Genomic DNA, 26880 nt, shown 5'->3' on the forward strand with positions numbered 1-26880 from the left:
TGTGTGTGTAGGCTTGCATGCCAAATGCAGTTGTGTGGGCACACATGTGTGGATGAATGTGTATGTAAGTGGGCATGTTCGTGATGTCATGCATGTATGTTGTTTTCAGCTGCATGTATCAGCACTGTGTACATGTGCATGTGTGTGTATTTGACAAGGGTGCAACAGTGATGCAACATGGCTGCATGTGACAGCGGGATGTGGATGCCTGATTGGCAGATGTGACATGGATGCCCATCGGAAAACTGCGACAGTTGGCTGAGGTGTACACATGCATGCACGTGTGGTGGTGTGCGTGCATGTGTAGTGCACTCCCTGTGTTGCATGTGATGTCTGGCTCACCTTTGCCTGCTCATGCTGTTGTATGTGTATGGATGTTGCTGGCAGTTGCGATGTGGCTGTGGTATGGCTCATGTGTGCAAGTTGAAATGACATGTGTGTTGGCGATTGTGATGCCATGTCTGAGCTTTGCCAATGCCACTCATGTGCAACTGTCATGTGTGTATGTGTCCATTGTACAGTGCCTGATGCCTGTGTTTTATTTCTCCCTGTCTGCAGCGTCAACTGATGAAGAGGGCGGAGAAGGTGCTGTGGAGCACAGCGGCGGGGATCGCACCGCCAGCCGGAGACGCAAGGCCCGGCTCCCCTCCCAGGTTGTGATCTCGTCGGGGAGTGAGGAGTCCGGTGCCGCGTCCCAGGCTGCAGCTGCCGGGGGAGGTCCAAGAGGCGGAGGTCGGAGTTGGACTCCTCGGCAGCAGAAGGGGCAGCTGGGACCCCACATGGCCCAACGGGGGAAGATGGCACGGAGTCATCCAGGTTGGTGGGGGGTTTGGTGGAAGAGGAGGCCGTGCAAGCAACAGAGACGGGGTCTGGAGGTGGGGATTCCACTGGTGCTAGTGGTGCAGTGCAGGACCAGGGACAGGAGGCAGCACAGGTCGCCACGGAGGTGCCTGTGTGCAATCCTGTCCCTGATCCTGTCACTGCATCATCTTGCACCAGCAGGGATGCCTACGTCCAGACCCGTTTTCAGGCAGGGGATGAGCTAACGACAACTGGCCTTCCTCTGCCTGCGGACGTGGCTATACGGGTCCGGGTTGAGCCTGTCCTGACTGGTGTGGCGTTGCGTCAACGGGCCATGCGAGGTGACCTGCAGTCTTTTCATGAGGAGACTGCACGTCATCTCGAATGGCTCGTTGACCGCGTCGGCCTACTGGGACAGGTCACCCAGGCAGGATTCCTCCGTTTGATGGGGCTTGCTCAGACCCCCTCCTCAACTGAACCCCCTATGCGCCAGTCGTCCTCCGTGCCATCTTCCCACCCATCAGTCACCTGGGTGCCCTTTGGAGCTGCCTCTGACGGTGCGGCCAGGCTGGTGGAGGAGGCATCCCTGCCACAGTCGGGAGTCAGACGTCCAGCAGGGGTGGCCACATCAACGACTGCACCCCTGCCAGCCGGAGGATGTGCAGGCAGCAGGAGGCAGTGCACGGGCAGAGGCGCAGCAGCAGCAACGTGGTGGGAGCCATGATGGCTTGGGGCCTTCGACATCGGAGGGGCCTGTCTTCCGTGTGACAGCGGTTGGGCCACGCCATAGATGCGGAGCGCCAGCGGGCGGAAGAGGCACGGCTCACGATGGTCAGGGCTGAGAACTCCATGCAGAGGGCCCTGAGGCATGCCGAGTGCCTCGATGCAATCCGCAGGGAGTTTGGGGGGAACATGTGGACGGCCCTGCGGACCCTCGGGGCCATGGAGGAGGAGCGCCTCCGGGACATTGAGCAGGAGTTCGATGATGGCCTGGCCCGGAACATCCCGAAGTGAGCCGTCGGACTAGCCCGCTACCCTTGTATATAGTTATATAGTTAGTGTTAGGTTTCCTTTGGTTTAGCATGTTTGTTTGGACCTTTTTGACAATGGGCCACATTTTTGTATATAGTTATTTTTTTTAGGTAGTGTTATTAGATAGGTTTCATTTCTTCGGTTGGGATCATGGACCCTGGATAGTTTATCTGTACATAGTTGACATTTGGATTTTCAATTTTTATTATGATTTCGCCATGGAGCAATGGTTTTCGATTTTAATTTTCCATTGGATTTACTTTTGTGGACTGTGACTTTGGACACCTTTCCTTTGCATTATGATTTGTGGTTTAGCATTATTTCACGGACCTGCTGTTGTTTTTTTTTTTAATTTCTATTATTATTTGTTTATTTTTGATTCAATTTATGTTGCTTTTAATACATATTTTTTCGTCAAAGTTCAATGTGTAGTATCATCTCATTGGTTTCATGCATATCTTTATATGGGTTTTGACATTCACTGACACCCATTGGGTGTATGTGAGGGACATGTGTTCATTTCCAAACTTGCAATTGGGCTTCTGTCATGTTTTTGCCATTTCTATGTGGGTGGATGCAATACTCGGGTGGGTGTTTGCCATTTGGAGGCTGACCATAAGGGCCAGGGATCTACATTGTGGTGAAATGTTGGCTGGGAGACATGAGTGGGGGCCTGGTGGAGGCTGCCCCTGCACTGCTGGGGGGTGGGGGTGGTGGTAGACATGAGTGGGGGCCTGGTGGAGGCTGCCCCTGCACTGCTGGGGGGTGGGGTGGTGGTAGACATGAGTGGGGGCCTGGTGGAGGCTGCCCCTGCACTGCTAGGGGGTGGGGGTGATGGGAGACATGAGTGGGGGCCTGGTGGAGGCTGCCCCTGGTGGCTGGGGGGTGGGGGTGGTGGTAGACATGAGTGGGGGCCTGGTGGAGGCTGCCCCTGCACTGCTGGGGGGTGGGGGTGGTGGTAGACATGAGTGGGGGCCTGGTGGAGGCTGCCCCTGCACTGCTGGGGGGTGGGGTGATGGGAGACATGAATGGGGGCCTGGTGGAGGCTGCCCCTGGTGGCTGGGGGGTGGGGGTGCAGGGAGACATGAGTTGGACATGAGTGGGGGCCTGGTGGAGGCTGCCCCTGGTGGCTGGGAGGTGGGGGTGATGGGAGACATGAGTGGGGGCCTGGTGGAGGCTGCCCCTGATGGCTGGGGGGTGGGGGTGGTGGTAGACATGGGTGGGGGCCTGGTTGAGGCTGCCCCTGCACTGCTGGGGCGTGGGGGTGGTGGTAGACATGGGTGGGGGCCTGGTGGAGGCTGCCCCTGGTGGCTGGGGGGTGGGGGTGGTGGTAGACATGAGTGGGGGCCTGGTGGAGGCTGCCCCTGCACTGCTGGGGGGTGGGGGTGATGGGAGACATGAGTGGGAGCCTGGTGGAGGCTGCCCCTGGTGGCTGGGGGGTGGGGGTGCAGGGGGACATGTGTGGGAGCCTGGTGGAGGCTGCCCCTGCACTGCTGGGGGGTGGGGGTGATGGGAGACATGAGTGGGGGCCTGGTGGAGGCTGCCCCTGGTGGCTGGGGGGTGGGGGTGCAGGGGGACATGTGTGGGAGCCTGGTGGAGGCTGCCCCTGCACTGCTGGGGGGTGGGGGTGATGGGAGACATGGGTGGGGGCCTGGTGGAGGCTGCCCCTGGTGGCTGGGGGGTGGGGGTGGTGGTAGATATGGGTGGGGGCCTGGTTGAGGCTGCCCCTGCACTGCTGGGGGGTGGAGGTGGTGGTAGACATGGGTGGGGGCCTGGTGGAGGCTGCCCCTGGTGGCTGGGGGGTGGGGGTGGTGGTAGACATGAGTGGGGACCTGGTGGAGGCTGCTCCTGCACTGCTGGGGGGTGGGGGTGATGGGAGACATGAGTGGGGGCCTGCTGGAGGCTGCCCCTGGTGGCTGGGGGGTGGGGGTGCAGGCGGACATGTGTGGGAGCCTGGTGGAGGCTGCCCCTGCACTGCTGGGGGGTGGGGGTGATGGGAGACATGAGTGGGGGCCTGGTGGAGGCTGCCCCTGGTGGCTGGGGGGTGGGGGTGATAGGGGACATTAATGGGGGCCTGGTGGAGGCTGCCCCTGCACTGCTGGGGGGTGGGGGTGGTGGTAGACATGGGTGGGGGCCTGGTTGAGGCTGCCCCTGCACTGCTGGGGGTGGGGGTGGTGGTAGACATGGGTGGGGGCCTGGTGGAGGCTGCCCCTGGTGGCTGGGGGGTGGGGGTGGTGGGAGACATGAGTGGGGGCCTGGTGGAGGCTGCCCCTGGTGGCTGGGGGGTGGGGGTGCAGGCAGACATGAGTTGGACATGAGTGGGGGCCTGGTGGAGGCTGCCCCTGGTGGCTGGGGGGTGGGGGTGATGGGAGACATGAGTGGGGGCCTGGTGGAGGCTGCCCCTGGTGGCTGGGGGGTGGGGGTGGTGGTAGACATGAGTGGGGGCCTGGTAGAGGCTGCCCCTGCACTGCTGGGGGGTGGGGGTGGTGGTAGACATGAGTGGGGGCCTGGTGGAGGCTGCCCCTGCACTGCTGGGGGGTGGGGTGGTGGTAGACATGAGTGGGGGCCTGGTGGAGGCTGCCCCTGCACTGCTAGGGGGTGGGGGTGATGGGAGACATGAGTGGGGGCCTGGTGGAGGCTGCCCCTGGTGGCTGGGGGGTGGGGGTGGTGGTAGACATGAGTGGGGGCCTGGTGGAGGCTGCCCCTGCACTGCTGGGGGGTGGGGGTGGTGGTAGACATGAGTGGGGGCCTGGTGGAGGCTGCCCCTGCACTGCTGGGGGGTGGGGGTGATGGGAGACATGAATGGGGGCCTGGTGGAGGCTGCCCCTGGTGGCTGGGGGGTGGGGGTGCAGGGTGACATGAGTTGGACATGAGTGGGGGCCTGGTGGAGGCTGCCCCTGGTGGCTGGGGGGTGATGGGAGACATGAGTGGGGGCCTGCTGGAGGCTGCCCCTGGTGGCTGGGGGGTGGGGGTGGTGGTAGACATGGGTGGGGGCCTGGTTGAGGCTGCCCCTGCACTGCTGGGGCGTGGGGGTGGTGGTAGACATGGGTGGGGGCCTGGTGGAGGCTGCCCCTGGTGGCTGGGGGGTGGGGGTGGTGGTAGACATGAGTGGGGGCTTGGTGGAGGCTGCCCCTGCACTGCTGGGGGGTGGGGGTGATGGGAGACATGAGTGGGGGCCTGGTGGAGGCTGCCCCTGGTGGCTGGGGGGTGGGGGTGCAGGGGGACATGTGTGGGAGCCTGGTGGAGGCTGCCCCTGCACTGCTGGGGGGTGGGGGTGATGGGAGACATGAGTGGGGGCCTGGTGGACGCTGCCCCTGGTGGCTGGGGGGTGGGGGTGCAGGGGGACATGTGTGGGAGCCTGGTGGAGGCTGCCCCTGCACTGGTGGGGGTGATGGGAGACATGGGTGGGGGCCTGGTGGAGGCTGCCCCTGGTGGCTGGGGGGTGGGGGTGGTGGTAGATATGGGTGGGGGCTTGGTTGAGGCTGCCCCTGCACTGCTGGGGGGTGGAGGTGGTGGTAGACATGGGTGGGGGCCTGGTGGAGGCTGCCCCTGGTGGCTGGGGGGTGGGGGTGGTGGTAGACATGAGTGGGGACCTGGTGGAGGCTGCTCCTGCACTGCTGGGGGGTGGGGGTGATGGGAGACATGAGTGGGGGCCTGGTGGAGGCTGCCCCTGGTGGCTGGGGGGTGGGGGTGCAGGGGGACATGTGTGGGAGCCTGGTGGAGGCTGCCCCTGCACTGCTGGGGGGTGGGGGTGATGGGAGACATGAGTGGGGGCCTGGTGGAGGCTGCCCCTGGTGGCTGGGGGGTGGGGGTGATAGGGGACATTAATGGGGGCCTGGTGGAGGCTGCCCCTGCACTGCTGGGGGGTGGGGGTGGTGGTAGACATGGGTGGGGGCCTGGTTGAGGCTGCCCCTGCACTGCTGGGGGTGGGGGTGGTGGTAGACATGGGTGGGGCCCTGGTGGAGGCTGCCCCTGGTGGCTGGGGGGTGGGGGTGGTGGTAGACATGAGTGGGGGCCTGATGGAGGCTGCCCCTGCACTGCTGGGGGGTGGGGGTGGTGGTAGACATGGGTGGGGGCCTGGTGGAGGCTGCCCCTGCACTGCTGGGGGGTGTGGGTGCAGGGAGACATGAGTGGGGGCCTGGTGGAGGCTGCCCCTGCACTGCTGGGGGGTGGGGGTGATGGGAGACATGAGTGGGGGCCTGGTGGAGGCTGCCCCTGGTGGCTGGGTGGTTGGGGTGATGGGAGACATGAGTGGGGGCCTGGTGGAGGCTGCCCCTGGTGGCTGGGGGTGCAGGGGGACATGCGTTGGTGGGCAGTAGTGCAAGGTGACATGTGGTTTGGCTGGGGGGCATGGCCATGGTGGATGGGGTGCCTGCAGGACATGTGCAGGGTAGGCCCCTGTGGTGTGGGCCACCTGCAGGGGCCGTGGAGGGTGTAGAGGGAACACCTGGCAGGACCCACACGTGCAATTCACGTGTGGTGCTCCCCGCGCACCCCTGTAATACACGTACCCTGATGGAATCGCGTGTGATACTTCCCGCGCACCCCTGAAATACACGTACCCTGCTGCTTTTGCGTGTGATACTTCCCGTGCACCCCTGGAATACACGTACCCTGCTGTTTTTGCATGTGATACTTCCCGCGCACCCCTGGAATACACGTACCCTGATGGAATCGCGTGTGATACTTCCCGTGCACCCCTAAGATACACGTACCCTGCTGCTTTTGCGTGTGATACTTCCCGCGCACCCCTGAAATACACGTACCCTGCTGTTTTTGCGTGTGATACTTCCCGCGCACCCCTGGAATACACGTACCCTGATGGAATTGCGTGTGATACTTCCAGCGCACCCCTGACATACATGTACCCTGCTACTTTTGCGTGTGATACTTCCCGCGCACCCCTGAAATACACGTACCCTGCTGCTTTTGCGTGTGATACTTCCCGCGCACCCCTGAAATACACGTACCGTGCTGCTTTTGCGTGTGTTACTTCCCACGCACCCCTGATGCACATGTACACAGAACAATTACGTGTGGAACTTCCCGCGAACCACTGAAATACACGTTCCCCGCTTGGCGTTTGCTGTTTGCCAGCCCTGTGAACTGGTCCAGGGTTAGCGCAGCCCTTTGCGATTATTTGTGGATTTTGGAGGCTTTTTCTTGCGCGAGGGCGTTCTTGGGGGCGTAACTGGCGCTGCTGCAGGGTCGCTGCGCCACGGCTGGTTTTGGATGCGAAAAGCCATGAATACGCTGTGCGCGGAAATCGATTTTAGCGCACGCGGCTGGCGCAGACATTCGCACGGGCACGCTGTGCGCCAGCCGCGTGCGCCAGTTTTGTGCGAATTTCTATGAATTACCCTCTATATTTTTGAATAACTGCTGGGACTTGCCACATTCTGTGGGTACTCATGCCCCAGTGGCTTCAAGGCAAGTTAAGATTAATGGAGAATAGACAGGGCAACAGAATACTTGAGAATATGGTTCTAAAGCACCGGGGATTCAATTCAGTTCTAAATTGTTTATTTCAGAAAACTTATTTCCATAAAACTTTAAAAACAAAAACATCACAGTAAGAATTTATTTTTTCCTGCGCACAATAAAAAGAGCACCAACATATTTTGTTTCCCATACTTTACAAGTGTTTCTGACCGTTACTTTCACATTCTCCTGACAAATATCATAAGAACCAAACCATTATAACACAATTTTATTTTTGCTTGGAACTACATGGCGGGAACTAAACATTTTCTAAGGGCCAAACTAGTTTTCAAATCAATGGCGCTCATTAGGTAACATCAGGCCACACGACGCTGATTTATACCCAAATTCTCAATCAAGGGGAGTAAATATCTGATTCCCAATTGATGGCAATGAGCACAGAAAAGTGGTACTTTCCTATTAAATTCCAAACCAGCTTCAGCTCGAAGACTTGCCCCAGCATTCCATCCAGAGGTGTTATGAGCAAAGGGGAGCTGCTTAAACCAAGGTAAGTTAATTATCCACTCGCTGTGTTTGTGCAAATACGTTTCCATATTATTCATTGATTGATTTGTGGCAACATTTATCGATAGAGTTTCTTCCCCGCTGCCACCTGGCCCTTATAAAACCAGTGTGTTCCTTTTGCAACTTTTTAAATGTATTTGTTGCCCCTACTGGATTGACCTAGGGAGACATACACCTATTAAACAGATAACAAGACCCTGGGCCTCCTTAAAAGTCTGCTGGTCCGGAATTAGGAGTGCCGGTAGCTACGTGCCAGCACCCATTCCTGACCGGCACAGTACAACTCTGCTGTCCTGGATCTGCGCACCCGGCAGGTATGACCTCTCGGGTGTAACAGCCCCGGAAAGCACGTTTGTCATGGAAGCACCAGCACTGTTAGCAACGGTGGCAGTGGTTCCACAGTGATGGGGACTTCCCGAATCCGCTGCCTGATATCCCCGGACGCCGGGACTTGTAATGTCCCGGTGGCACCGGGATATCAGGCAGCGAATTCGGTGTTAAGGGGACAGCAGCAACCTGCCAGTAGCACGGCCGTCCTCGTAATGAGGCCCCTGTTCAGCCAACCCTTTCTTTATAAACAAAAGCCACAGGATGACATGTCAATCATGGTAATTTAAAACATCTCTTAGAATTACCTGGTGTAGTTTGGCATCATGATTGAGCCTCACAGACAGGCATACAATAAAGGGCTTCAGTGTAATCAGATAATTCACATATTTAATGCCCAGTTCTGTTTGAAGTGATCCAGTCGTATTAGCCTGCATGTTTTCCAGTAACATTTGAAGGAATCTGTTCTCTATATTCTGAAATCCCCTGTACGTCATGTGTTGCCAAAGGCCAACTTCACATAACGTAGGCTAAAGTTTTTTGGCATGATACTTTTTCAGAGGTAGTTTAGCCAAACAACCCCTATGTTGATATGAGAATATACAAATGCCTCCATTAATTTGGGTCGTCTTAATATACTTTTGGATTAGATCTTTCCAAGAGGAAGTACGAGAAAAGCGTAACCCCCATGTAGCCAAATACATTCAGCACCATTGATGTCGAACTTACATCTTGTGACAAAGTGCTTGCTTGAAGAGCCAAAGACCGTAACCTTTGACTTGGCAGTGATGTAGCGTCCCAACATGTTTCCATTTGGCACTGGCCAAAACCTGTTGCAACTGGTCTGAACTGTTGAAGAAACAAGCAACGGTGGGTAACTCCATGGGCCTCATTACGAGGCTGGCGGTAGCCGTGCCCTTATTAAGGGCACGGCTGCCGCCGGTAATGATTTTTTAACAGGCCCATGGAATGGGCAATTATTGGGTCATGCCGACCTTGGCGGACCCAGTAATTGTCCATTCCATGTAAAAATGAATCATCATTCCCATTTGAGCCCCATAGGGCTCAATGGGAATGGGGAGGGAGCTAACAAGGGGCCCGTTAGTAACAGGCCCGTTGTTAGCTCCCTGGTCTCCTCGCGGGACCCGGAAAGGACGTCTGGTTTTACCAGACGCCCTTTCCGGGTCCCGCGAGGGAACCTCGTAATAGGGCGGAGTGGGTTTAATGGCACCGGAAACCTTACCGTTGCCGTTAAACCCATTCCGCCAGCCTCATAATGAGGCCCAATAGCATGCTCTCACAATGCGTCTCCACTAAATACTGCAACACAACTGTGCGCAGAAAATGCAGAAGGAAATACTGTGTATACCATCTGAGGAAGTGCCCTTAGGTCCACCAGTGGACATGCTAAATTCATTTGTTTGAAGGCACAGTAGGATGGTGTGGAAGAGGATGAGGAAGATGAGTACAGGGCCAGGGTGCCTTTGTGCATGCTGCGCCTGTGTGGACCATGCTTCAACAAGATCTATTCCCAGGGGCCTGAGGCGCAGCAGTCGCAGGGTTTAAGGAGTGCTAAGTTGAAGAGTTTGTGTTGTTCTGGCACATCATACAGTGGCACCGAATACGCCTTAGCAGATGATGAAAAAGATCATTAACTCTAGAAGAGCGGGAGATGACAATGTAGTGCTGTGTGAAGAGGAACACACACCCGTGAACACACAAACACGCACACTCACAGATGCACACCGACACAGAAAACTCTACCCATACCAGGATTGCAACAGGAAAAATTTGCCCAAAATCACTTACGAGCTGCTCGGACAGTTTTGCCTCTTAATCTTATTCCACTTGCAATTCGTGTAGATGCAGTTTTCCATGTGTCAGCATACATGCAGTACTGCAAAGACTAAAATGCAAAGATTGCCAAGCCTGTTGAATACATATCCTGGGGGATCCTTATATAAATGTGTGCCCCCTGTGCAAATGGCACTACCATGCCAATGGCATTTTGTACAGTGCAGAGCTGCCATAGTTTCTCTGAAGGCTTGTGCAAATGTGCATTGTTGGGAAGGCTCTGCTACAGTATCTAACAGAGCATAGTCTGGTGTCTTCAGGTGGTGCCTCAGAGGCCAAATGCATGTATGTGTTGGCTTGCAGGTGTAGGGTGAGGTCACTGGGGATGTTGGAACTTCAAGCTGTTGCTTTGGCTATATTCAGCTGAAGTAGACTGTGAGGTGAGTAGTGTGTGCAGTGACCTACAGTGCGCTCAAGGGCTCTGGCTTTGGGTTACTCACATCTTCCCACTTGTGGTGGGTAATACCTATTCAGTAGTCCTTCCTGAGTGTACGTGTGAGGGTTGGAGCTGCTTAGACTTAGGTGCATCTGTGTGATATCAGAGAACTCCTCCTTACATGGCACTGCAAACCGGTTAGGTATTTCAGCCATGTCTGGTGGCCAGTGCTCCCCTGCAGAGAGTAAGAGTTCATTGGAGTCATATAAAGTTAACATAGAGGGCAGAGATAGCTCCATTCAGATTATTACTAAGAAACACTCAGGGGGAACTATGATGTAATGGTTGGGCCTGGGTTTGTTGAAATACATTGAGCAAATAATTGAGATATCGGCAAATAGATTGTGATAACCCATTCTCCTCCCTGTACCTCGCTAAACTATAACTACCATTGAGGCTCTAATGCTCCTGTAATGTATCAGAGGTAGGCTTTACAAACTCTGCATAACATAAAACAACACAAAAATGCACCATTGTGCCTACACGGGTAAGGTGTTGGTCTCCGATATGAGTGCAGTCTGCACTTCGCAAGTTCAACTCCCACCTTAGGGTCAACTTAGCTTTTCAACCTTTCGAGAGCAATGCATAAAGTACTATTAGCATGAGGTGATAATAATACCTGTTGTTACACCTTAAAACCTGGAGAAGTCTGGAATAAAGCAAGAGTTAAGAACATAATGCTATTATTATTAGTATTACCATAACATTGACTGAAGTTTGCATTTCTTGCTGTGAACCCAGGGCACGCTTAGTCTTACTCCTCTGACATCTGATTTGGTGGAGGTATTCCAGTTACGCAAATAGGGAGACCTGTTGTGGCCCTTTGGATGATGTCATTCTCACAGCACTGAGGGCGAAAAGCAGGGAGGAAGGAGAGGGGGAAGTAGTAGGGGATGGAACACAATACACTAACCACCAGTGCGATAAAAGGTCTGCACTGGCTGGTGGGTCTGATCTCCGGCCCTCGGCACCTTTTCCTATGGAAGCACCCAGTTCTATAGTGGAGATAATTGTTGAAATTGTGCCTTTGGGTTGCTGGTAACGCACACCGGAATTACAGAAGGACCTCAAATGCTAAATGCCCACTGGCAAACCTTATGGGTGTGCATTCAAAACAGGATGTTCACTAACTTGCGGGCAGATGCCCCATGCAAATGAGGGAATCACAATTGCCTCTGCACATGGTTTGCATCACTAAGGCATGTGCACAGGTATTCTGGTCCAGAGGGTGTGCCCTGAATGTGCCAGCATAGCTATAGGTATATGTAGCCATAATACCAATAATATCCACAGATGTGCTTTCATTGGAAATATAATGCAAATTGTTTGTTATTCGTTTGTTTTGATTTTATTACTGGGCTGACAATCACAATGGCAACATATTCTAAGATGTATTATTTACAGGGCATTACAATAGATGTCTGAGATAAATGATAATTTTCTTCTACACCCACACACGCACTCACACAGACGCACATAAACACACACACATACACACGCGATTCTTGCTACCTTAAGATCAATGTTTACCAGCAACACTTGGATAGCTAGTGTTCGAAATCTTCAATGCACTGGCCTTGGGGCACTTATGTAAAGAGTTACAACTGATTGTCTTATCATTTTATTGTACTCTCTTATAGCCAGACCGTGGTTCTAGTAGGGTTGGTGTTGAACTAGAATAACAAAAACAACTCAAGGACAAACTAAACTGCATCAGTAAGGGGAGGTCTTTATTGTAGCCAGGAGACTTGCGCAATTCCACTGAACTACAAGCAAAGGTCTCAGAGTGGCTTAGTTCCAACTCTGCTTTTATATATTTACAAAATGTTCAGTTAGCAAAATGTTCATCCCAACATGGCATGATCCCATTTACACAGTGTTCACGCCATATGTGCATGATTCTTTAAACATGATTCCTTCAGGCCTATCGGTTTACATACCACAACACCATGTGTGAGAAAAACACTCCCTTCCTCGCTCTTTGTGTCCCGTCCCTAGCATCAAATAACAGTTTCCAAAAGACCTTGGCCACCCCTATGGTGTGGCAGCTGCTTGGCTCTTCCATGTACACTAATAATATCCACCTAGCTTGCTTGCTCAGGGTCTCATTTACAAGCGATTCTTGCAAATCCCAAAATACTGCTTTTCGCTAGCCTTACATAATATGTTTCAAAACCTGTTTTTATAAATCCCAAACATTTCCTTTTCCCCTTAATTCACCCCTTTTGGCGATTTTAACAACATAATCTTCATCAGTTTCTAAAAAACACATAGGAGCAGGTGACAACAAATTCTCTTCATGTAGGGGTTTGACTAGAAAAATTGTAGTCACATTTGCAGTCAGTCTTTTAAAACAAAAAAATGAGGAGTTGATCAATGCAACAGAGAGTCAAGAAACCCACAATGAAAGGTAGACAAAGTTTCATGATAGAGAAAAACCAATCTGGGAATAGTAATGACCATCCAGAAAACGAGTCCCCTGTAATTCCTTCTTCATTTGTAAGTCTTTTTTGCAGTGTTTTTAGAATGCTAAGAAAATGTGCCATTATCTTCATCATTGGCAGTGGCCGGATTCCAGGGGCCATGGCAGAGGCAAAGAAAGATTCTGTTTTGCCGAATAAACAATGAGCATCAGGGATTTCAGCATCAGAAGTGAAATAGTTGCTCTGCTTATGTCGATGCAGCAAAGTAATTGAGTTGACCTTCTTGAAAAATAAATGCAGAGCCTGAACTTTAGCAATGAAAACTGGAGTATTCATGGTCACAAGCAAACACACTCCTGACTGTGAGGCGGGCAGCTGGTCATATGGCAACCATCCACAAAGCCAGAACACATCCATCAGGGCTGATGTCCCTGACTGCCAGTCCAGAACATCTCTTGTTTCAATGCAATGTGAGTTGTTGCACAAGAACACAGTTCCATTTCCCTGGCAACATAACCGAGTAGTCAATTTGACAGAGGGGATTGTTATAGAGGTGGGCGCCATCCAGACAAGAGAGCAAGCATAGTGGGACGAAATGATGCCAAACGTAGCCTGAACGTCCTTGGAGATGTCAGATCCATTCTCCCACATACCTATACCTCCACAAAACACAGAAAAAGTTATAGGTACCCAGACTTCAGGTCCCCACCACAGACTTCCATTCGCAAGTAAAAAGGGGCATAGTTGACTATCGGGAAGAGACACATTTGTACAGTACATAAAAGGAATTTTTCCTTAATTAATTTAATCAATATTCTTACCCCCACCCATGTTCCAAATTGTAACATTTACCAAAACATGACTAACTTCAAAACCTGACAGCTGTACTTGTCCCCCCCAACCTACATTGTGCTAAATGTAAGAGAATATTTCATTGGGAATATGCATTTGAAGCTGACCCACTGCATGAGGAGTGAATTAACAGATAAAGCAAGAATCATTAATTTTTTGTTTAGCTACAACTTGCATGTGGCGGTATCACATGTTATCCTCGCCATGGTTGCATACACTTGTGCGATTACCAATATAATGAGGAAATACAATACTACATAATGAAAGAGAAAGAAAACTCCCGGCCATAAAGACAGGTACACAAAATATGAATGACAACAATAATGCATTACAAAGACAGACACACAAAACACACAAAGAAATGTAGAGATAGAGGTTGCTTATGGAGGAGGATGTCTGCTATTGCAGGTCTACCAACTGAGCTCGGGGCACATAAGAATATGGGATAGCCTCTACTTCTGTAACATTCATAATGCATTCTAAGGGTTCGGAATCAGTGTTGTTAATGAAGCTGCTTTCTTGGCTGCTTGATCTGCTATACTATTGCCTACAGACAAGTAATCTATTCCCTGGGTATGTGCAGAACACTTCACTGCCGCTAAGCGACTAGGTATCTGTAGTGCATCGATAAGTAAGTGCAACTATTTAGAATGCATCCCAGGTGACCTATCTGATTTGTTATATCCCCTTTGTGACCATCGTTCAATTCCTGAGTGATTTGTGGAAGCAACATATGCAGAGTCTGTAAATACAGAAACTGTTTCCTGTGGGGTTTCACTGAGAGCTAATATCAGTGTTGCTAATCCTGCTGCTTGAGCAGAAAGATGAGATGCTAAATTAGTTTGTTGTATTACAAAGTACTGTTCCTGCCTGAACTCAGTCATGGCTGCTCCTGTGCGCCGTGTACCAGTATCTTGATCAATTAATGAAGAGCCATCAACAAACAATACCCGTCCTTACTTTAATGGATCTTCAGGAATATTGGGTATCCTCCTACAGTAGGCACAAATGTGCCTAAGTCATGTACCTCACCTTGTAGTTGTACTGGCATGGCTATAAAGTTTGCAGGATTCACAGTATGGCATGTTAGTATGATAACATTGGTGGCAGACAAAATAATCTATTTTTCCAAAGCTCTCTCAGTGGTCAATGCAGGTTTGGCTTTCTCAAAAGTTGCATAGACTGCATGCTCGACAAATAAGGTGACAGGCTTTCCTAACACTATAGGAACTGACTTGTCCAGGGCAAACGCTGCTGCTGCTAATGACTGTTCACATGGAAAGGAACCTTGTAATAACTGATCTAAGGTTGCACTATAAATATCCCAAAGGTTTGTGACCCATGGGCGTTTTCTGAGACAGGACTGCCATCATAACATGCCCATCCGAGTGTGATAATAAATGAAACATTTTAGTATTGTATGGTAGAGCTAGCACTGGCACTGTAATGATTGCCTGTTTTAGACCCTGAAAGCCTTCTGTGTGTCGTCCACATCAGGGGTGTGCCAGAGCTGGTGGTATTTAGAACTGTGAGCAATGTTTTTTTAGTAATGTAGCATAATCATTAACCCATTATCTACAGTAGTGGTAAAGTCCAAGGAACAGTTGCAGTTCCTTTATTGTCTTAGGTATCTGCATATACTGCACAGATGCAATCCTTTCTGCAGTAAGAGGACGTCCCTTCGCAAAAATGTACTGACCTAAATAGATCACAGCCTGTTGTTTCAAATTGCTTATAGTTGGCATGATCCCTTCTTTTGCTTCCTTAGAAATTGGACACTGTTTTACTTCTGGGCAGCAGATCTCCAGGCTTTAGAGTCACTCTGACTGGTCCTGTCCTTTTCAGCAATCCCATTTCATCAGAGTAGTTGGTCTACAGATATCGGGAACTTGTGCTGATATTCCTTCCTTGCTTTGTTTCCCCTAACATGTCACCTGAATTGAGGGAGGTCTAACTAACCTTTGCACTGTTAATGAACATGAAATGTCTAAAGGCACAATCCACTCCCATCTGGTGTTGACATATATCATTGTGGGGATACTGTTACCTGGAGAATGTCACTGCGCATGAGAGTTTCAGCAATTTGTTCTCTCAGCTTCATGCTGGTTCACATATGTAGTACTGTCACCCAAAGTACATTGCCCTCGTCTTTCCCTGTACTGATACCCAGTCATGTGTGATATGTAAGCTGGTCAGGTGAGTAATCAGGACTAACAGTCATGTGTACTATCTATATCTAGCATAGAGAGAAACAGCAACTATCCTAAAACTGTAGACATCTGACCTGGCACTTCCGCTGACTCAATGATATCTGACAATATGATGGTAGTTATTTGGGTCATAATTTGGTCTGAGCATGTAACTGCTACCATCTCAGTATCCATGAACCCTATACGGGTTGCTAGGAAGTATATTCCTGGAGTCTCACATACCACTCCTCCTTTGGTACATGAAATAGTCAAATTTAGCTTACCTAGCAAGTCTCTTCCTAACAAGTTGACTGGGGACTGCAGGGCATATAATAACAGAGCCTTGACTGTTTTGCCCCCAATGTAATATTGAAAGGCTGTCTAAAGGGAACTGAGTTGATAGCCCCAGATTCTGCTGAAAACGAGAACATCTGACCCACCGCCTTTACCAAGATAGTTGGTTCATTTTGTAAATCAGTGATAACAGCCACTACTGGACATTCAAGGTTCATCTGTGGCTGTCCTATGGGTGTAAGCGTCCTGCTCCCTGTGGATCATGGCCTTGCATTCTATTCTGTCTTTGGTGTTGTATTGAAGGACTCATAGGACCTGGAGGGCCCTGACGGGCTGAGGGTCTTACTAAGTAAATCCTCCTTGTTGCATGCGAAATGCACGTGTTTGACATTCTCTGGAAAAGTGTCCCAACGTTCGACAATACCAACATTCGGAGGGGGTTCTTCCAATCCCCCTACCCATATGGTTCATCTGGTACTCAGGTGGGGCATTATCCTGGGTATTCCTGCTATACCCCTCCCTCTTAAAGAAGTGCACAATGTGTGCTTGTATGTCTGGCCAAGGCTTCATCTACAGCCCCATATTCCTCTCCAATTCCTTCCGTATGTTTTGTAGCAAACCCTTTTTGATGGTATGAAAAAATAGTGCAGGGGATCCCCCTGTCTGATCCCATGGTTGTCCTACTTCTGCCCTCTCTGTTCCTGCATACAGACTATAAAGTCTACAGGATCCTCACCTGGTTTCATACTACTGTTAAGTAGTTCTGAGGTGAAGCAGGACACTAGAATTGGTAGATCACTCCGCTGATCATTAGTTGTATTGGGGACCCTGCTGCCGGTGATGGGGTTCTTAGGAGACAGAACCCTTCCATCTTGAATAGACAGAGATTGGTTAGAACCCTGGTCACAGAGACACTGGGGCAGTGGTTATACTAATCGGATAGTGTCATCCGTTCTCAAAGAAACTCAGCAGAGTTTTGAAGGTTGGTTAAGTGGTGTGTTTAAGTCACAATGTTTAGCCAACACGTGTTTCAACCATCCTGGGTCTTTTTCAAGGCTGTGTTTGTGTTAAGGGTAATTGGATTCATCAGCGATGACATCTGGATAGATGGCCCATGTTGGTTTGCAACCTATCAGGCATTGGGGCCGCTGCATGAAGATGAGTGGTCTCTGCGATCCCCCGGTGTGGGAAAGGGTGCGGGAGTTGCCAGCAAGTTTCCAGAGTGGGAAGCTCGCACTTTGGCCACGCCCCCAACCAGACTTCAGTCCCGTCCTCCCCTTGCAGGGTGAAGCCTGTGGGAGAAAGGGCGCAGGAGTTGGCAGTAAGTTTGCAGAGCGGGAAGCTTGCACTTTGGCCCCGTCCCCAATCAGACTTCAGTCCCGGCCTCCCCCCGCAGGGTGAAACCATGCAGGTGGTAGAGCGCAGGAGTTTTCTGAATGCAGGAAGTTCGGTGACCGTAGGCAGAGGTCAAGCGTCAATAGTCAGCAGAAGTCAACGGGGGAACTCGACCCCCAGTTGAGAGACTGTAACATTGCACTATTCTCACCAGTCTAGTTGGAACTTTGACTCACTGCAACACCATTAATATGGGGGAGGACCAGGTTAAGGCAAAACACAGAAAACTGATACTCAAGAGGCAGCTGGTGGCCCGATATACCCAGGTTCTGGCATCCATCCAAATAAGAACTCAATACAGAACTCTTCAACCATCACAGGGGACACCTACTTCTTGATTCAAGAAATCAACCAGTTTTTGATCTCAAATCATAAAACCAATTTGGCTAAAACCCAGGGTTTTAATGCAAGGGAGCAGTTGTGTCTGCCCAGCGCCATAGGCAACGGAATGGAGGCTAGTGTCATCCGCAATCGCTACCGCGGGTGGCGGCTCCTTCCACGTTGGAGGCTGCAACCCGGCAGGTAGGGCATTGCAGTCCCTTCTTTGTGTTTGGTTTCGGGCCATTGGCCAATCGTAGCACTGCCGGAAGTTATCTGCCCCTCATTCCTGGCAGTCGCTGCGTTTCAACCCCTCGCTGGCGCTCTCTCCAGCGGCTCTGGTTCTTGCGCTCTGTTTTCTTTTGGCTCTCCCAGCTGTGTCCTCTGCTCGCCTCGGCTTGCGGCGGTTTCTTTGCCGGCTCGTTCCACTTTCTTTGGAACGAGCTTCCACTCTCCTCCCTGTCTGCCGGTTCGTCTGGCGGTGGCTCTCCCTGCTCCAGTTTTTCTCCCTCACCGATCTCCCGGCACTATCTCGCTTCTTCCACCTTGTCTCGGTCGCTGCTTCGGCGGTGGGCGTTTTTTCTCCTCTTTGCTGATCTGTTTCACTAACGGTTCTCCAGTTTTTCCTTTTCTTCTTTCTGTCTTGTCTCCCCTTTGGAAGCGCTCTCTTTTTACCGCGCCTGTGTTTCCTAGGGCCGGTTGCTCCGTGGCTTCCTTCTCGCCTCGGCTGGCGGATCCCTTCCTCCTAGGGATCCTCCTCTCTCCTGCACCTTACTCCCATTCATCGGAGTTTTGTCGTTTTGGATTTACTTCCTGTGGTCAACCCTGTGGATCTCAACACCTCTTCCAGTCCACCAGCCACATTGGATCTTCGCCTACTTCTTTGCCAGAAGTCTCCTAAGGGTTTTTTACCCACATGTGGGTTTTTTCCCTTTTTTCCGGCCTGTTCCCGGAAGAGGGGCCCCAGGAAGGCTGTCCAGTCAGCAGTCACTGTGGCTTCTCACCGAGACAGGCAAGTGCTACCTAAAAAAGAAAGGGACTACCTAAGCCGGCGGAATCTACGAGACTCAGATCACTCTGAAGACTCAGGTGAGGAGAGTGTGGAGGGACGGGAAGAGGAAGGGGTTTGACAGCTTAAGCATTCACAGATTGAAACGCCAAGAAAGACCACGATGTCAGCCGAAGAACAAGTCCAGGAGCTATGGAAGGCTTTCCAAGCCATGTCACTGGAATTACAGGGGGTCAAGACTGAGAATGCCCTTCTCAAACAGATGGTAGCGGTCAGGGAACCCTCACATCCCCCAGAATTACCCCCTATGGCTCTTTCTTCTGGAAAATTTGATGGCTCACCTAAGAAGGTAAAGGAATTCTTGGAGGCCTGTACCATTTACTTCACCTTCAGACCTCACACTTTCTCAACGGACCAAGCCAGAGTGGGGTTTCTTATCTCTAATATGACGGGGAATGCTTTGGCCTGGGCTACTCCGCTAGTGACAAACGGTAATGCCATCCTTCAGGACTTCTCTGGGTTTCAGAACCTACTGAAACAGACCTTCGAGCGACCCGAACTATCTTTTACTTCGTGTGAGGACTTGCTGGATGTAAAACAGGGTGCTCTAGATGTACTGTCATACATTTCCTCCTTTAAGACTCTGGCAGCAGGGGCGGGATGGCCCGAACAAGCACAGTATGCTGTTTTCAGGAGAGGGTTGAGAGATGAGATCAAGGATGAGCTAGCCAGATCTCCACGCTCTCCCACGTTTCCAGATCTACTCGCTGCTGCTCTCCACATCGAGTACCGTCTCCAAGAGAGAAGGGCAGAACACCAGAAACAAAGAGGATCGGGTAATCCCTTAGACCCACCTTCACACTCTCCCTCTGGACGCTTCTCTTCTACTCAAGGCGAAGAACCGATGCAAATTGGAACCACAAGGGCAACTCTGTCATCTGCTGAGAGGCAGCGAAGAAGAGAAAAAGGTTTGTGCGCCTATTGTGGTTCCGACCAACATGTTCTAAAGGACTGTTCTGAGGTACCGGAAAGGAAGGCGGGAAACGATTACCCTCGGCGTCAATAGGGACTGGTAGCCGGGGGTACTCAGATCTTCTTCAGCGTCCCTACGTGACACTTTCGGTGTCGGCTTCAGAATCCCAAGAGGATTCCAGACTGATGGTTCTATCCGTAACCTTGAACCTCAAGGGTGTACCGGTGGAAACATTAGCCTTACTGGATTGCGGCGCGGCAGGGAACTTTGTGGACACTCTGTGGGCTGACAAGATGGGTCTTACTCGGATAGGAGTCGACGGTACACCTTTGTCGTCTGGACTCATCACTCATGCTACCGAACAACTCTCCTTGGTCATCAACCAACACACAGAGGTCCTGCAATTTGACATTATTAGAGCTGCGCATTTCCCCATAATCCTAGGCATTCCATGGCTTCGTAAGCATAATCCGCATATCAACTGGACGGAAAATCGACTGAGTTTTTGTTCCACATACTGTTCGGTCAACTGTCTTCCTCCCGATACCAGGGGAGATCAACAGTCGGTTAGGGTTCTCTCCAAGGATAATGTGGGTATTCACGCTCTTCCTAATTTTTGTGCCGAATTTTCCGGGGTCTTCCAAGAGAATCTTCACGCTCGGCTACCTCCTCATCGGCCAGAAGACTGCTCAATCGATCTCGAACCTAATGCACTGGTTCCATTTGGGCGTATGTTCTCTCTTTCTCAGGCCGAAAAGAAGGTATTAAGGGGCTATCTGGATACTAACTTGGAGAATGGTCTTATCCGACCTTCGAAGTCACCCGCTGGCGCCTCCCTGTTCTTCATCAAGAAGAAAGACACAACCGATCTCAGACCCTGTATTGATTACCGGGGCCTTAATAAGGTTACGATTCGTGATCGGTATCCTATGCCACTCATAACCGACATCATTGAGGTGGTGCAAGGGGCTCGAATCTTCACAAAATTGGATCTCAGGAACGCATATCATCTGCTTCGCATCACCGAGGGGGACGAATGGAAGACGGCTTTTCGCACCCCATATGGTCTTTTTTAGTATAGAGTGATGCCGTTCGGTTTGGTGAACGCACCGGCTGCATTCCAGAGATTCATGGATAGGTTGTTCTCGGATCTGCTGTCTGTCTCGGTCATAATATACCTCAACGACATCCTGATTTTCTCCCCTAACATGAAGGAGCATATCAAACACGTCACCCAAGTTCTGTCTCGTCTCCAGGAGAATCAGTTGCTAGTCAAGGCCGAGAAATGCAAGTTTTCAGTATCCTCGGTTCACTATCTCGGATTCATTCTTTCTGAAGGGGTTGCCATGGACCAAACCAAGGTGGATGCTATTCTTGATTGGCCAGCCCCTACTTCGGTGTGGGAAGTCCAAAGATTCCTGGGATTAGCTAATTACTACCGTAGATTCATCTCAAATTTTTCGGAGGTAGTTTACCCGATTACGCGCCTACTCAAGAAGGAGGCGGTTCAGTTTTTCTGGTCAGACGAGGCCGAGAAGAGTTTCGGTTATCTCAAGAGTTTGTTCTGCACTGCTCCCATTCTTCAGCATCCTGATCAATCACGGCCATTTATTCTGGAGACCGATGCATCAGCTGTCGCAGTAGGAGCGATTCTTCTCCAGACCATCCAAGGTGTGGAACATCCCGTGGCATACATGTCAAAAACTCTTTCTCCCAGCCAACTCAATTATTCTGTACTGGAGAAAGAACTACTGGCCATGAAGCTCGCTGTGTAGAGTGGCGCCATCTTCTACTAGGAGCCAGACATCCGTTTCTGATTAGGACAGACCATAAGAACCTCAAGGTACTACAAGAGTTGGAGTGTTCTAATTCCAGACAGGCCAGGTGGGCCCATCTTTTTGCCCAGTTTGGATTCCAAGTCTCGTATATCCCGGGATCACAGAATAGTCTGGCGGATGCCTTGTCACGCAAAGACTCCACCAAAGAACACATGGCAATCAAGAAGGAGTCCATGTTCAACCGCAACCAAATCCTGGCTTTCATTGGTTCTTTCCTTCAAGAGGTGAAGACTGCCCTAATTCAGGAAAGGCCCCAACTACCCCTACGTTCAACCTCTCCCTTTCAACAAAGAGGGGACTGGCTTTTCTACAAACAGAAATTGTACATTCCTGAAGGTACTCTTCGCTCTAGAATCCTGAAGTGGAGTCATGACTCTCGCTCGGCCGGCCATAGAGGGGCCGAGAATACCCTTGAGCTCCTCTCTAGAACGTTTCTTTGGCCAAACGCTAGAAAGGAGACCTATGAGTATGTCAAGGCTTGTCCAATTTGTGCCAGAGCCAAATATCGCCTGGGGAAACCTTTGGGTCTGCTTACTCAGGTCAAACTTCCTGCTCGTCCATGGGGTCTGATATCCACTGATTTCATTGTCGATCTGCCGCTCTCAGAATCCTGTACCTGCATTATGGTTACGGTAGACGCTTTTTCTAAGCTGGCTCATTTCTCTCCTCTTCCAGGTCTGCCCACAGCTGTAAAGATGGCAGAGGTTTTCTCTCGGGACATATTCAAGTTACATGGTCTCCCCGATAAGATAAAAATCGGATCAGGGAAGTCAGTATATCTCGAAGTTTTGGACTGCCTTGTGCAACCGGTTGGGCATTGAAAGAGCTCTGTCTTCGGGGTTTCACCCAAAGACCAATGGTCAGACGGAACGCCTGAATGCGACCCTGGAACAATACCTAAGGTGTTATATAACTCAACATCAAGACAACTGGGTATCTCTGCTTCCCACTGCGGAGTTCTCGTCAACAATACCAGGCATTCCACAACAGGACTCTCTCCTTTCTTCTGCACTTATGGGGTTCACCCTCGTGCTGTGTTTCCAGAGGTTCCCAGTTATACCAACTCCCCGACAGTGGAGGAGGTATTAGGGAATATCAAGGAGGCCCAGACTTCAGCTATTCGGAGTCTAGAGGTCAGCAGACAACGGACAAAATCCTGTGCCGATCAACTTTGAAAAGAATGTCCAGCATGGAAGCCAGGTGATCAGGTGTGGTTGTCCACCCGGTTTCTGCCCAGATGGACACGGCCTTCTAAACTGTCTCCTCGTTTTCTGGGACCTTTCACTATTCTCTCTAAAGTTAATCCAGTCACATATCGCCTCCGGCTTCCTTCCTCTCTTCGCCGCATTCACCCTGTCTTTCATTCCTCTCTTCTCAAACCTTACTGTCCCGACCTTCACCATAGATCTATTCCCAGATCTACCCTGGCACGTTCCCCGGAGCCAGATGAGTATGAGGTATCTCATATCCGTGATTCCAGGTATTATCGCGGGCGTCTTGAGTACCTCCTGTCCTGGAAGGGTTACCCTGAGTCGGAGGACTCATGGAAACCGGCTTCTCAGGTGCATGCACCAAGGTTGCTGACTACTTTTCACCACCGTTACCCAGGGAAGCCCGGTGCGGTTAGGTGGAGAGGAGGTCATACTGTCATCCGCAATCGCTACCGCGGGTGGGGGCTCCTTCCACGTTGGAGACTGCAACCTGGCAGGTAGGGCATTGCAGTCCCTTCTTTGTGTTTGGTTTCGGGCCATTGGCCAATCGTAGCACTGCCGGAAGTTATCTCCCCCTCATTCCCGGCAGTCGCTGCGTTTCAACCCCTCGCTGGCGCTCTCTCCAGCGGCTCTGGTTCTTGCGCTCTGTTTTCTTTTGGCTCTCCCAGCTGTGTCCTCTGCTCGCCTCGGCGTGCGGCGGTTTCTTTGCCGGCTCGTTCCACTTTCTTTGGAACGAGCTTCCACTCTACTCCCTGTCTGCCGGTTCGTCTGGCGGTGGCTCTCCCTGCTCCAGTTTTTCTCCCTCGCCGATCTCCCTGCACTATCTCGCTTCTTCCACCTTGTCTCAGTCGCTGCTTCGGCGGCGGGCGTTTTTTCTCCTCATTGCCGCTCTGTTTCACTAGCGGTTCTCCAGTTTTTCCTTTTCTTCTTTCTGTCTTGTCTCTCCTTTGGAAGCGCTCTCTTTTTACCGTGCCTGTGTTTCCTAGGGCCGGTTGCTCCGTGGCTTCCTTCTCGCCTCGGCTGGTGGATCCCTTCCTCCTAGGGCTCCTCCTCTCTCCTGCACCTTACTCCCATTCATCAGAGTTTTGTCGTTTTGGACTTACTTCCTGTGGTCAACCCTGTGGATCTCATCACCTCTTCCAGTCCACCAGCCACATTGGATCTTCGCCTACTTCTTTGCCAGAAGTCTCCTAAGGGTTTTTTACCCACGTGTGGGTTTTTTCCCTTTTTTCCGGCCTGTTCCCGGAAGAGGGGCCCCAGGACGGCTGTCCAGTCAGCAGTCACTGTGGCTTCTCACCGAGACAGGCAAGTGCTACCTAAAAAAGAAAGGGACTACCTAAGTCGGCGGAATCTACGAGACTCAGATCACTCTGAAGACTCAGGTGAGGAGAGTGTGGAGGGACGGGAAGACAAAGGGGTTCGACAGCTTAAGCATTCACAGCTAGTGACTCAGAGCAGCAGTGAGAACAGAGTTAATTGAGGCTGTGGGAAAGACTGTAGACTCACCCCAAAATCTCTCTGGATATCATGGCTGTGAGGCAGGGGATTGGAACTTGTCTTGCAGCTATTCCAGCTGCCCAAATTTATGAACCATCAAGCACTGACACGTTGGCTAAACATAGCCATGAAAGTTCAAGTACTTTTTTGGCCAACAAACATCTTGACGAGTCAAAGAGCAGCAATGTTGGAACTGTAACAATCCCAGCGCCTATAGCACTGTTGACCGACGAATGGTTTTTAACCAGTGCTGCAACTACTTCCAGTAACATCCAACTTATTAGCCCCGTTAGGCCTCCAAGAAAGTCAGTATCCATGTCTGCCCCAGATCTTTTGCCTGCTGACCGGAATCGCTTGCTTAGCCCCACTTGATCCCATATTTGCTCCAGCCCCTGATTGGGAGGTGTCATCCAAGGATACTGTAATAAATGACCAAAGCAATTTGGAGGTCTTAAAGGATGAGGACACAATGATCTAAACACCGGAGAGCCTAAAAGCAAATGTGAATCTATCGGAACTCTGCCGAGATCTGAAGAGGGCCCCAGCCTCAATGGATGTAAAGGAAACTGAAGACACCAAGGCTCTCCTGCCTCCACCAAATGACACTGTGCCTTTTACTAACTCTTCCCGTACAGGACACAATCAAAATGTGAACCACCCTGGGAGTAACTTTCTGTTGAGCATCAATGCCCCCTGCATCCAGTACTTACCTGATCCACTAACCCAGCATCATTTTGCTCCAACCTTGACAGGGCACGTACCGCCTGCAGATGTAATTGTAGAGAAGTTCTGAACGAACTAAGGGACATTAAGAGTTTTGTTGTTGATCCTCATTGAGACACGGAGAAGAGGAGAACCATTGAGGAGACTTTAAATGGGCCTGGTGGACCTAGGGTAGGCAAGCAACCACCCCAGCTGGCATCTGCTTGTCTGGGTGTAACGGGGACGGGGCCTATGTGCCAAAGCAACAATATTATTGGCCGATAGGGCTCTGATGACCCAGGCTCCTAGTGCCCCAATTGTTCCAATTGAATGCACCTGGTTGATTTCAAGATCGCTGATCCAGGATGTACAATTGCCCAAGCAGACCCCATCAAGGGGGGGAAGGCCCAGCATCTGGAAACATACATTCAGACGCCAAACTAACTGCAGGGACAGGCCATGTAGCCCATAACCAAGTTAGATCTGCAGCATGCTCTAGGGCTCTTGGAGCATAGTACCGGCAGTGCTCAATGAGAGGAACAGTATATTTGCACCAGCTCTCCAAACTATCCCACAATCAGTATGAATCCCGGGAAGCATTGATAAATAAAAGCCTGCACTGGCTCTGTATGGTGCGCGGTTGTTTATTTATATCCCGCGAGGATATTTGGACCCTGTGTTAGGGTACAGCATCAGGGGGAGAGTGTGCCCGATTCTATCTGGGTTGAATTTCAGAGCAGGAGAGCAGCTAATGGCATTTTGAATACCCATATGAATACTCCATCACCATTAATTAGTGAAATATTGATTGTAAGATTGATATTTCGGTAAATCCTGATTCTTCTGTGCGTGCCGATGTTCACACATCATTCAGGCCCAATTGCCCTATTGTACCCTTGAGTGCGGGTGAGAGAGATAGCTGGCCATACACTGTTTTAGAGCTCCTATCTCTTTGGAGATCCCATGCTAAATTAAAGTCTCCCATTACCAGAAGTTCCCCCTTGGCAAAGGCCTCCAATTCCATGAGAGCTGTTCTGAGGAAGCCACCTTGACCTGTGTTTGGGGCGTAATTGGATGCTACTGTGAGAATGACTTACCCCGCTTGGAAGGTAACAAACAGGTATCTCCCTTCCTTGTTTGCCCGTGTGTTCAGGAGATGAACCTGAAACCCCTGCCGGAATGCAATAAGGACATCTGCCCTTTTCTGGTGAGCATTTGCATGGATTATTTGAGGGTACTGTCTCAGTCTTCATTTTTATTTTATCCTGTTTTTTAATGTGAGTTTCCTGTAAAGCTATAAGGTCGGGCTGATGATGTGAAAGGAGCTGTTCTAATGGTTTACTTTTAACAGGGGAGTTGAGTCCCCGTACGTTAAGAGTTAGTCCCTTGAATTGTGGCAATTGTGGGAAGTGGAAGCACTGCTACCTGTGATTCTGTGGGCAAGTCTGGAATTTCCCCTAAATTGCTGTTGCACACTAATCCCCACTTCCCTGCACCCCTCTTCCCCCTGGCTTCCCTGTAACTTTCCCCCACTTCTCCCCCATTCCTCAGTTCCCCCAACTTTCCCTATCCCCTAACTCCCCCACCCTCCCGCCCCGCCTCACTGGTGCGAGCCAAAGAATCTTAATACCCCTCGGGCCAATTGCCCAAGGCTTCAGCTCGACAATATGCCCAGGGCCAACTTGTGTGACATCCTAAAGCCCCAACCATAATTCCAAGTAGC

This window comes from Ambystoma mexicanum, chromosome 7p (assembly GCF_040938575.1).
Source record: "Ambystoma mexicanum isolate Mex_15411 chromosome 7p, UKY_AmexF1_1, whole genome shotgun sequence".
NCBI classification, from domain to species: Eukaryota; Metazoa; Chordata; class Amphibia; order Caudata; family Ambystomatidae; genus Ambystoma; species Ambystoma mexicanum.